At 39.0% G+C, this 13,659-nt stretch overlaps 1 protein-coding gene across 2 annotated transcripts in view; it reads right to left on the bottom strand.

The window, feature by feature from the left end:
- Positions 1-1,473: 1,473 nt before the first annotated feature.
- The window catches only part of LOC140693988 (trafficking protein particle complex subunit 9-like), a 290,787-nt gene continuing 278,601 nt past the window's right edge, over positions 1,474-13,659 (bottom strand). The window contains exon 3 of one of the 2 annotated variants that reach the window (XR_012069706.1): positions 1,474-1,594. The gene's annotated coding sequence lies outside the window, so the exon portion shown is untranslated. Of the gene's footprint in view, positions 1,595-4,181; positions 4,413-13,659 lie in introns of those variants that run through there. The other variant, XR_012069707.1, reaches the window with a different exon arrangement.

The following is a 13,659-nucleotide window of genomic DNA, read 5'->3' on the forward strand; positions in this document are numbered from 1 at the left end:
CTGTGAGAGAACAAACTGTGAGCGACGTGTTTGGAGGACGACATGTCAATGCATATGTAAACTCTGAAAAACGTGTGTACACACAGACTCAACTCCACTTCTAGGAATCGTTTAATTTAGAAAAATTTAGTTCAAAAAGATGTAGTCATCAGGATATTTTCACAGCACTGTTTACAATGGTGGGAAGAAAACATGAACTGAAATCATATCCAGCGATATAGAATTGGTTACATAAGTTATTCTACATCTTTTCATTCCCCACTGGAGAAGGAATTTCTAGAGTCACTTGAAAAGAGCCTGTGATGAATGTAAATGTCACATCCAGGGACTAAATTTCCAGAAGCCTTAACTAGAGGAATACTCATATGAGATCACAGGAATATTTGCAGAAGAAGCATGCCAGTCAAACATCTTTTTGACAGTGGAAAATGGAGAAAATTTAAGTGTCCACCATCAAGAAAATTATGCAGTAAATCACAGCGAGCTGTGGTGTCTCAGGGGGCCGGAGTTTCAGCGTGGTCCTGGGTCTTGTCCACAGCAATCTCCCACCAAATGTGTCCTTGCACAGGAGACCACACCTGCACATCAGGGGACCCCTCCACTCTATCTGAAAGGACCGGGTGAGTCTGGATTGGGAGGATGTCTATGATATACACCTGAGTGAATAAAGCGAGCTGCAGAAAACATATAGTATGACCTTATTTTTCAATAAAGCATATATGCACACACATATACATGGATTTCTCAGATTCATGTATGTATCTATGTATGTATGTGTATATATATATATATATGACATATATATATATGTATGTATGTGTATATATATATATATGACATATATATATATGTCATAGGCATAAATTTCATGAAATATATATACCACATTGTCAAAAGCTTTTACCCTCAGGAAATAAGGGGAAGTAATATAGGGGTCTATCGGTACCACCACAGTTCTCTTTTTGGTATTTCAGTAAAGTATACTTGGAATTTAAAGGTTAATTTAAGTCCGAAGTAAAATGGACGATGTCTCCACAAGACAGAATGCTATACTGGTCATTAAAAATCATGCCAGGGGAGTTAGAATATTGTAGAAAAACACATAAAAAGCCAAATGGAAAATGGAAGTCTCCACACAGTAAAGAGGCCCAGCGTGTTCGCTGGTTTTTATGAGATAATTGATACACACTGATGAAAAGAACAGAAAATAGATGTTAAAGTGTTAATTATTATCTCTGAATTGTGGGACCAGGATAGTCCATTTTGTCCCTTTTCTCAGACTTATTATATTAAATACACTATTTTTCATCTAAAAAAACATTTTAAGAAGTGTAGTACCACTCATTGGAGAAAATACACGAGTACATACAGAAACAAGTAACTAGGAGACACTGCAGCAACGTCACGCAAAGTAGAAAGGGCGATCCTGATAAACACAGCGCAGTTACATAACGACCCACAAACTGAGATCACCTGCTGTAACAGGACGCGGCCCCCTTCTATTTGTCAGTTGTGTCTTCAGGGCTGAGGCAGTTCTGAGCACGGCCAGGGTCAGTGCTGGTGTCTGGATGGATGCCACTGGAGGTGAGGGCACCTGCAAGCCGAGAGGAAGAACAGAAATCATCTTCTACTTTTTCTGTCTTGTTTCTTTGTTACTTTAAAAGAGAGGCATAAATAAGATAAACTGTGAATCTTCCCTAATGAAATTTCAGTAATGAAACTGTTCTTAAAATCTTTACAGCTTATATTTTGCCTATAACTGTCTTTTCAACAAAGCATCATATTTATTAAATGTTAATTAACTCAGTTAATTAACTTCCTGTTGAAACCTTCTATTAAAGAATATGAAATGCATATGTAAAAGCACCACGCCTATGGTGACTACCTTAGATGTCTTGACGGCAGTGCAGTCAGCCCCCACCATCCCGTGGCACTGAGCTCCTAATGCTGTTAAGAGAGCACGCTGCTGCCTCAGATGGAGAGAAACTGTGAAAGCATTCTCTGATATCTACAGCACTGACAAAACATAACTGACAAATCCCAGGCTCCTTGGAGGCTGTCATTTTCTTTTTCTGTCCAAACACAGTCAATGAGCAGAACCGCCCCATTCCCGAGCCATGGGACTCACGTAGGAAGGAGTTTGGGAGAAATTTCCAGGTATAGAATGTAACCAACTATATGTAGAACTCTGACAAATAAAAGATGAAATACTCTGATTCTGGAAGACAATCAAAATATTCTCCTAAGCCTTAGTAGCTGGAAAGGTTGGGCTTCTCCTTAGCCACTTATTTATTTCACAGCCAGCGAGCATCTCCCACAAACCCTGTTTCCCTGTGTCTGCTGGGAGCCTCGTGCACACTCTTGATGTCCATCTTATAAGGCACAGGGCAGAGGCGTGTGTCTCACGCCTGCAACCCTCACACAGGCTTGCCTCCTAACCTCACTGTCTGAACTTGGCCCCATTTTCTCACCTGTTTATTTGGCATCTGTTCTTCTTTAAGCTGCCTGAAGTGCTACTTGGAACAAGTCAGAAGAATGAGTGGGTAGAGAAATGGACAGATGAACAGGTGAGAGATGGGCAGACAGACAGAGAGACTTCAAGAAAAGGGGAACAAAGAAAATTTCCTATATAAAATCCTCTTCTAGTCAGGTAAGAAAACCACCACAGAGAAGTGTGAAGAGGCAAGTAGCTTAGGGCTGTTTCCAGGATTCCATGTAAAGTCACACCAAGAGATGAGAGGGTAGAACTATAAATAATAAAAGAAAAAAGCACGCATTCTTGGAAAATATTATCTACAATATGTACTTTCTAAAGAATAGATTCAAATCAGATGAGCGCTATAACACAATCATTGGGTATTTACAGAAGTGAGAATCCCATCTCCAAACCACAAAGCATCCCTTTGGAACACTGAGAGTCTACACGGTGTGGTCATAAAGCCATCTCCGCAAATCCATTCTATCCTGCTCTTAGGAGAAATGAGCAGCTGTGCTGGGGCTCCCCACGCACGTCATTTACACCCTTGAGCACATTTACGGGGGAGGGATGCCTTGGGAGCCCCATCCCTGCAGGACAGAAAACAAGTCCAGGAGAGGCTAAGCTGACCTACCAGTTCTCCATCTCACAGGACTGGTCACTCCAGAGAAGGACTTGAACTCGGACCCACATTTGTAATCAAGTTACTACCGTGCTTTGTGTGCTTTTTGTGTGTATAATCCATTTGTTTCCGACATGAAAGGATATTTAATAAATATTCGGTTGTCTTGTCTATCTCATTAGCTCACAATTAATCTTTATATTGTTGAATTGTGCTCTTTTCCCCTGGAGAAAGCAACGGAAAGAGCAGGGGTCAGAATGAGGTGGGGCTCCATTCTTTATTTGGTACCTCATCTCATCCAAGTCCCCAATGAGAGAGAAGGGGCAAATGTTCTCTTCAACTTTTAAAGAGAGGGCTCCACTGATGGTGACTTACTCTACTCCAAAACCAAGACTGGGGGTAGGGCACATGCAGCAACAAGAGCACTATCACATGTAGGAAGGCGAAAACAGCTCACGGGAGGGCTCAGGGGGTCAGCCTGATTTAATTTCAATCGATAAAAGAATAACACACTCTAAAAATACTAGTATGCAATCGATTTGCTCTTTCTTGTCATCTAGAAAGTTTTCGCAGTCCCCATTTAACATTATCATGAACCAGTGAAAGGATGAGTTTACAGACAGGGAAAATCAATGCCACAGGCAGGCTGAAAACCAGGCTGGAGGAAAGGAAGAGAAACGGCATAGTTAAAAAGAGGGGAAAGGCTGGGAAAATGACATCATCACAAGGACTCTCAAGCATCATCCAACAATCATATAATCATTCATTCAAGAGAGAATTACCGACGTCTCATTTCATGCAAGATTTTACAGAGGGCAAAGCAAGAGCGCAGCGTCCATGGTGGCAGCAAGTGGCGGGGCTCAAATACACTTCTGATCCCGGTACCTTGCACACTTGTCCTCAGTATAAAGGCAAAGAAAAAAAGTAAAATAATACTCTGTAAACTCTATGCATTGTTGAAACAAAATTAAAGAAGACCTAAATACCAGGACAGACACTCCACACACATTCCTCTATCAAAAGAAAGTGCTCTTGGAATGGCAGTGCTCCCAAGAGCGATCCGTATATTCAACGTGGTCTCCATCACAATCCCAGCGGGCTCCTCTGCAGAAACTGACTAGTTGCTGCTACAATTCATATGGGAATTCGAGGGTCTCAGTAACCAAAACGTACTTGAAAAAGAAGAACAACGTGAGAGGACTTGTAATTCTCAATTTCAAACCCTACAGCTGTACCTCCAGATGATATTAGAGGCCATTTTTAAGTTATTACTGTGTTTATCCTTATTTTCTAAATTGTGTACAATGAATATACCTGAAAGAATAAGAAAAATATAAAGTAAGGTATCTTTTAAATCATGCACACCGATTCATTCAATGGGAAAAAATTATTTTAACTATAAAGAGATAAATAAATATCTAGTGAAAAGGGACTACTTTAAAACAAGTGTGCATTTACAATTTTCATAAATTGAAAACCGAATAGCAGAAATACATCAAGTTTCTAGGGAGACCGGTGAAACATAGTAACAGTTATTTTCAAAAATTCTAATTGAACAATGAAAACTCAAAGGGAAAATCGTGATTGACAGCCCACAGCAAACACATGGAGAGCAAAGGCCTAGATATCACAGTTCCTTTAAATCTGCTACTAACTCAATAGGAGAGGAAATTCCTCACTGAGGGGACAGTGGAATCCCATGCATAAGACAGGATACACAGTACAAACTGCAGTAGTATCGGGAGTGCATATCTTAGAAGAATTCTAAAGTTACAACATTGCTGAAAAACTATAAAAACAGACAGACAGATTAAAACACACAGTCATATATATTATATAGAAACATATGAAGTCTGCTCCCATTTTGCATAGAAATACAAACATATATGTTCATTTATGGGCATTGATTACTTTATCCCAGGTAGAATATTTCAACTAAAACAAATAATCAATAATACACACCTCTTGTCAAATCTAGTTGATAAGTTACTCTGCTATATAACCATAATGTGTCTAAGATAGACCTAAAATTAGTGGAAAAGATCTTTGTATGGTTTCTTGAACTCTTTTCAAAATTCCAAGTTTAATTTTTAAATATATCTGAGCAGTATTTCTATATGATCTTTTCCCTCGTGAAATGAACAACACAGTCTGTTGTCAAAATTCTGTCCTTACAATGATTCACGAGCACCATATCCTCACAAAACTGCTGGACAGCAAGGCATTATCCAGACACTGTGACAAAACAAATGAAATACAAGGAAGACAGTGACCCTATTCTGGAGGGCTTATAATCTGTGTCAACACCGGGGTTTTTATTTGATTGGTTTGATTGTTAGAAAAATAAAATCACTCAGGTACATTCTTCTTTGAGCATTCTGTAAGTCATGGCTCTGTTTTTAGTGAGTGTGATGAGCAGGAAAGGCTTGAGCATGAATTGATTAGGTCAACTAGCATCAATCATCACTCGAGAGTGAGTAACAAAGAAGTAAACTGATAGAAATGTTTCCGCCTACATGAGACCTAAAATAAACCTACACTGATCTCTGCAAGGAAAATGAAGGGATGAGGTCCCCAATGAGAAAACAAACTAACAAGAAATCAAAAAAGGAAAGACTTTTTCATTAACGAATCCAGGAAGGAGTGGAGCATGTTGGTGAACATCACAGATGCTGGGGACAAACATGAGGGTCTGAACTCCCACAGCACTGGGTAGCTGTGACACTGATATGTCAGTGAAATTTTCTGCATCTCAGTCTCCTATCCATAGACTGGGGCAACAACAGCACCCGTCTCCTTGAATGGTCCTAAGAATTAAGTTATTTTATATATAAACGTTTAAATAAAATACCTCAGATTTTAACTATTACCCCAAAGCACAAGGAACAAAGAAAAGAGTGATAAATTGGAATTCATCAAAATGTAAAACTTTGCTTCAAAGGATACCATCCAGAAAGTGAAAAAACAACAGACAGGAGAACATTTTTTCAAATCATTTATCTGATTAGGAATTTGTATCTTCAAATAAAAAAAACCTCCTACAAATCCACAATAAAAAGAGAACTCAATTAAAAAGTGAATAAAGGATCTGAAAAGACGGAGAAGATGGAGGAGTAGAAGGACGCTCGTAAGTCACCCTCTCCCATAAATACACCAAGACCCACATCTACAGACCCACTCAGCCAACATGAGCACCTGCGAAACTCCGACAGAACATCGCCGTCTTCAAAAGATAAAGATGCCAAAAATCTGGTAGGAGAAAAGGAAAAAAGAAAGAACAAAAGGCAAAGCACCGCGGGAGGGTTCCCGCGGGATGGGAGCGGCAAAGGAGGACTGACGCTCGCTTGCTGGTCTCCACTCTCCAACTAAGAGGCCAGCGGGGAGGAGGGGGAACCTCCGGGGCTCGCATCTGTACAGAGCAGCCCTTGTCTGAGAGAACTATGTTAAACGGGCACAGAGCGTACCCCCGAAGCCCAGCCTGAGACGTGGGCCGGCAGCGGCGGGCAGGGCCATGTTGCACAAGCCGGGCGGAGGACGGGGGCGGCTGCACGGAGGCAGCCCCAGGGGACTGCAAGTGGCTGAGCGCCGTGGCTGTGGGTGTACAGGGCAGAACAACCTGGGCCCAGCATAAAACAGCAAGGTTGATGTGCTCTTGGGGGGAAGGTTGCATACCCCCATCTCTGAAAACCCACGGAAACTTTTTGGGGGAAGAGAGGTGGGGCTCAGGCAGAGCCGCCATATCGTCCGGTGCTGAGCATCCAGGCGGGGGCGGGGGCGAAACCTGCATCCGCACCGAAGGGCTTAGCAGCCTCAAGGGCCAGACTGAGACGGGCCTACATCCCGGGGCAGATAGGATCCTTCCATCCTGGTCCCTCAGAGAACTTGCTTCACAAAGACAAAGAAGGAGCTGGGTTTTGGCCCTCAGCAGGGACAAGGCTGTCCCTCGGTCTTCCCGGAGCACAAGTGCGGAGCGCCGATCAGGGCGGAGAGCGCAGCTGCACAGAGCAGCTGAGCTACCGGTGGCGCAGGTAGAGGGAGAGCGGCCCCCCGCCTGTCGGGCAGGAACACAACCCCTGACCGAGGTGCTGGGAGGGGGCACGACCGGCCCTCCTGCCTGGCCAGTCTGCAACATCTGACTGCGCCATCCGGAGGGGCAGTGACCCGCCCGCCCGCTGACAGCAGAGGAGAGCTGCACCTGACCCCGTGTTAGGAGGAGGTGCGGTCTGCTTGCCGACAGGTGCTGGGAGCAGCACAGAAGAGGGCGCCAACGGAGGGCCTATGAAAACAAGCTGAGCTTCCAAAACAGGACGAAGACAGAAGGACATCGCATTAAAAGCACACAGACTCCAGGAGAACACCGACAACCCCCCTTTTTTTTAAAAATCTGTTTTTACCTGTTCTATTTTCTATTACTCTCATAATTTTTACTTCTTAATTCATTTCTATTTCTCTTGGGTTTTGATGTCCTGTTATTGATTAGACACAGGTTTCAAATACATCTATTCATCTCCCCCCCTTATATTTTAAAGATTTTAAAAGGACGTCTCAACCCGATTAATTCTCTGCTTCAACTCGCGCATCTATTATTCATTATACACTGTTTCAAACCCTCTTTCTCCCTTCTTATAAAATTCGTTCTCCCTCTCTTATTTTTTCCTTTTCTTTCCTAAGTTCTATTCCTAAATGGGCATTAGATAGATAAAATACTTAAGATCCAAATTAGACAACTGATACTCCATGTGCCACAGAGGTATGAGCAAGATGAGGAAGCAGAGAAACCTTTCCCAATTAAAAGAACAAGAGAAATCCCCTGAAAGAAAGATCAATGAAATAGATATCGATAGACTACTGGATCAAGATTTCAAAAAAGGAGTGAGCAAATTGCTGAAGGAATTAAAAGAGATAGTGCTTAGAGATATAAAATATGTCAAAAATGAAATTGAAGCTATAAAGAAGAGCCAAGTAGAATGGGTAAACTCATTGACAGAGATGAGGAATGACCTAATAGCTGTGCAAAGCCGAGTAGATAATGCAGAGGAATGAATTAGTGATCTAGAAGACAGGGCAATAGAAAGCAACCATTCAGAAGAACTACAAGATAAGCAAATAAAAAAATAATGAAAATAGCATAAGGGACTTATGGGATAATATAAAGTGTACCAATCTTCGCATAATAGGGTTCCCAGAAGGGGAAGAAGGATCAAAGGGGATTGAAAAGGTTTTTGAAGAAATCATGACTGAAAACTTCCCAAACTTAAAGAAGGAATCAGATATCCAAGTACAGGAAGCTCAGAGGGTCCCAAACAGGAAGAACCCAAATATACCCACACCAAGACATATCATAATCAAGATGGCCATAGTCAAGGATAACGAAATGATTCTAAAGGCAGCAAGAGAAAAGCAAAGATTAAGTTACAAGGCAACCCCCATAAGGCTCTCAGCTGATTTCTGCACACAAATACTACAGGCCAGAAGGGAGTGGCAAGATATATTCAAAGCCCTGAATGAAAAAAAAGATGCAACCTAGGATACTTTATCCAGCAAGGCTATCCTTTAGGATAGAAGGAAAAATAAAGAGTTTCACAGACAAAAATAAGCTGCAGGAGTTTACCAACACTAAACCCATGCTAAAAGAAATACTGAAAGGGCTATTCTAAATAGAAAAGAAGCAGAATGCTACAGAAATGAGAAACTCACAACTGGAAAGGTGATAATTCATGAATTACAAATAAAGTAAACACGAAATTATAAAAGAAGACATGCAAATCACTGAGAGTGGGAGAGGGAGGCAGGGAAATATAGAATATTTTTTCTTTCTTTTTTAAATGTTTTAACGATAGGATGGGTTTGAGATCATGTTACTATCAGTTTAATACAAACAGTTATAGTAATGGGTTAATAGATTAAAAAAAAAGGATAACCACAAGCCAAAAATTTACAAGGGAGTCACAAAAATTAACTAAAATCAATGATAATACAAAGGAAAATTATGAAACCACAAAAGGAAGAAGAAAGGAACAAAGAGGATATACCAATTCAACTGCAAAGATAAGTTTAAAATGGCAATAAACACACATCTATAATTAATTACTGTAAATGTTAATGGACTAAATGCTCCAGTCAAAAGACATAGAGTGGCAGACTGGATAATAAAGCAAGAACCTTCAATATGCTGCATAAAAGAGACCCACTTTAGGGAGAAGGAAACATATAGATTGAGAGTGAAAGGATGGAAAAGGATATTCCATGCACATGGAAAAGCCAAAATAGAAGGTATTTCAATACTGATTTCAGACAAAACAGACTTTAAAACAAAGGCCATCAAGAAAGATAAAGAAGGACATTTTATATTGATTAAAGGAGTGATACAAGATGAAGATATTACTCTCGTTAATATATATTCACCCAATATAGGAACACCGAAGTACATACAAGAATTACTAACAGAGATAAAGGGGGATATTGATGGGGATACAATCATAGTTGGAGATTTTAACACTGCATTAACATCACTAGACAGATCTTCCAGACAGAAAAATAAACAAGGCAACAGAGAAATTAAATACTACAATAGAAAAACTAGATTTGGTGGATATTTTCAGAGCATTACACCCCCAAAATAGGATATAAATTCTTTTCAAGCGCACATGGAACATTTTCCAGGATCGACCATGTACTTGGGCACAAAAGAAACCTGAACAATTTTAAGAAGATAGAAGTTATCTCAAGCATCTTTACTGACCACAATGCCATGAAACTAGAAATCAACAACAGTGAAACAAAGGAGAAAAAAAGGAAAGCATGGAGATTGAACAATATGTTATTGAAAAAAACAATGGATCAATGAGGAAATCAAAGCTGAAATTAAGAAATACCTTGAAACAAATGATAATGAAAGCACAACCACTAAAAACCTATGGGACACAGCAAAGGTAGTGCTAAGATGGAAGTTTATAGCGATACAGGCCTTCCTCAAAAAAGAAGAACAATCTCAAATAAAGAAGTTAACCCACCAACTGAATCAATTAGAAAAAGAAGAACAAAAAGCCCAAAAAGCAGCAGAAGGAAGGAAATAATTAAGATGAGAGAGGAATTAAATACAATAGAGATTAACAAGACCATAGAAAAAATCAACCAAACCAAAAGCTGGTTTTTTGAAAAAGTAAATAAAATCGACAAACCTCTGGCCAAACTCACAAAGAAGAAAAAAGAGAGAGCACAAATTAGCAAAATAAGAAAGGAAAATGCAGAAATTACAACAAACAAAATAGAAATACAGAATATCATACGAGAATATTATGAAAAACTACGTGGAAACAAACTGGGTAACCTAGAGGAGGTGGACAAGTTTCTGGAAATCTACTGTCCAACAAAACTGAATCAAGAAGAAACTGAACAGTTGAACAATCCGATCACTAGAAAGAAATAGTTATAGCAATTAAAAACCTCACTACAAATAAAAGTCCAGGACCGGATGGCTTCACTGGGGAATTCTACCAAACATACAAAGAAGAACTCATACCAGTCTTTCTCAAACTCTTCCAGACAATTGAAAAGGAGGGAATACTCCCAAACTCATTCTATGAAGCCACCATCACCCTGATACCAAAACCAGGCAAAGGCACTACAAAAAAAGGGAATTATAGGCCAATATCACTGATGAACATAGACGCCAAAATCCTCACCAAAACTTTAGCAAATAGAACCCAACAACACATAAAAAATATTATACATCATGATCAAGTGGGGTTCATCCCAAGGACACAAGGCTGGTTGAACATACGGAAATCAATCAATGTAATACATCATATCAACAAGAGAAAGGACAGAAAACACATGATCATCTCAATCGATGCAGAAAAAGAATTTGATAAAATTCAACATCCATTTATAATAAAAACTCTCGCCAAAGTGGGTATAGAGGGAACATATCTCAACATAATAAAAGCTATATATGACAAACCTACAGCCAGCATAGTACTCAGCGGTGAAAAACACAAAAACTTCCCACTAAAATCTGGGACAAGACAAGGATGCCCACTATCACCACTCCAATTCAACATAGTCCTGGAAGTCCTAGCCACAGCAGTCAGGCAAGAGAAAAAATAAAAGGGATCCAAATTGGAAAAGAAGAGGTAAAACTGTCATTAAATGCTGATGACATGTTACTATATATAGAAAACCCTAAAAGGTACACCAAAAAGCTTTCAGAGCTGATTGAAGAATTCAGCAAAGTAGCTGATTACAAAATTAACGTTCAAAAATCAGTTGCATTTCTTTACACTAACGATAAATCAACAGAAAAAGAAAGTAAAGAAACAATCCCCTTTAAAATAGCACCCAAAGTAATAAAATATCTGGGAATAAATCTAACCAAGCAGGTGAAATATTATACACAGAAAACTATAAACCATTGATGAAGGAAATTAAAGAAGACTTTAAAAAATGGAAAGATATTTCATGCTCTTGGATTGAAAGAATCAATATTTTTAAAATGGTCACACTGCCCAAGGCAATCTACAGATTTAATGCAATCCCTATCCAAATACCCAGGACATATTTCACAGAACTAGAACAAATCATAATAAAAATTATGGAACCATCAAAGACCTAGAATTGCCAAAGCATTACTGAAGAGAAAGAAAGAGGCTGGAGGAATAACTCTCCCAGGCTTCAGAAATACTATACAGCTATAGTCATCAAGACAGCATGGTATTGGTACCAAAACAGACATATAGACCAATGGAACAGAATAGAAAGCCCAGAAATGAACCCACTTACTTTTGGTCAACTCATCTTCAACAAAGGAGGCAAGAATATACAATGGAATAAAGACAGTCTCTTCAGCAAATGGTGTTGCGAAAACTGGACAGCAGCATGTAAAACAATGAAGCTAGAACACTCCCTTACACCATATACAAAAATCAACACAAAATGGATTAAAAACTTAAACATAAGACAAGATACAATAAACCTCCTAGAGGAAAACATAGGCAAAACATTATCTGACATACATTTCAAAAATTTTCTCCTAGAAGAAATAAAAGCAAGAATAAACAAATGGGACCTAATGAAACTTACAAGCTTCTGCAGAGCAAAGGAAACCAGAAGTAAAACAAGAAGAATACCTACGGAATGGGAGAAAATTTTTGCAAGTGAAACCGACAAAGGCTTGATCTCCAGAATATATAAGCAGCTCATACGACTCAATAAGAAAAATTAAACAACCCAATCCAAAAATGAGCAGAAGACCTAAACAAGCAATTCTCCAAGGAAGACATAGAAATGATCAAAAAGCACATGAAAAAATGTTCAATATCACTAATTATCAGAGAAATGCAAATCAAAACTGCAATGAGGTATCACCTCACACCAGTCAGAATGGCCGTCATTCAAAAATCCAAAAATGACAAATGCTGGAGAGGCTGTGGAGAAAGGGAAATCCTCCTACACTGCTGGTGGGAATGCAGTTTGGTGCAGCCACTATGGAAAACAGTGTGGAGATTCCTCAAAAGACTAGGAATAGACTTATCATATGAACCAGGAATCCCACCCCTGGGCTTGTATCCACAAGGAAATCTCCTTCAGGATGACACCTGCACCCCAAAATTCATAGCAGCACTATTCATAATAGCCAAAACATGGAAACAGCCTAAATGTCCATCAACAGGTGACTGGATAAAGAAGATGTGGTATATTTATACAATGGATTTCTTTTCATCCATAAAAACCGACAACATAATGCCATTTGCAGCAACATGGATGCTCCTGAAGAACGTCATTCTAAGTGAAGTAAGCCAGAAAGAGAAATAAAAATACCATATGAGATCGCTCATATGTGGAATCTAAAAAACAAAAACAAAAACAAACAAAAACAAAGCATAAATACAGGACAGAAATAGACTCACAGAAAGAGAATACAGACTTGTGGTTACCAGGGTGGTGGAGGGTGGGAAGGGATGGACTGGGATTTTAAAATTGTAGAATGGATAAACAAGATTACACTGTATAGCACAAGGAAATATACACAAAATATTATGATAAATCACAGAGAAAAAAAGTGACAATGATTGTGTATATGTCCATGAATGACTGAAAAATTGTGCTGAACACTGGAATTAGACACAACATTGTAAAATGTTTATAAATCAATAAAAAATTTTAAAAAAGATAAAATGAATCTTATATAACATAGTGAACAATAAGGACATCATGAAAAAGAAAACAGATCAATTTTTTTTAAGAACTATACAGAACTTATGGAAACAAAATACAGATATCATTTGGTATATAAAATTCAATGTATGAGTTAAGTAACATTTTAATCTTCAATATCTAGGGTGTTCATTAAAATTCAACAGTAATCTCTAATGTAATTGTTTAAAAGAGAATGAAAATACAGAAGTCAAAATGAAGAATGCAAAATAGGCCGGTCACTATTCTAAGTTCTTCATATATTTTATCACTAAATGCTCACAGTCTTTGAGGTGTATAGTACCACTTTTTGTATATGAAGAAATTGAGTTTCAAAGTGATTAAATATCCTGGTTACATGGTTAGC

The sequence above is a fragment of the Vicugna pacos genome, unplaced genomic scaffold (assembly GCF_048564905.1).
Source record: "Vicugna pacos unplaced genomic scaffold, VicPac4 scaffold_20, whole genome shotgun sequence".
Taxonomy (NCBI): Eukaryota; Metazoa; Chordata; class Mammalia; order Artiodactyla; family Camelidae; genus Vicugna; species Vicugna pacos.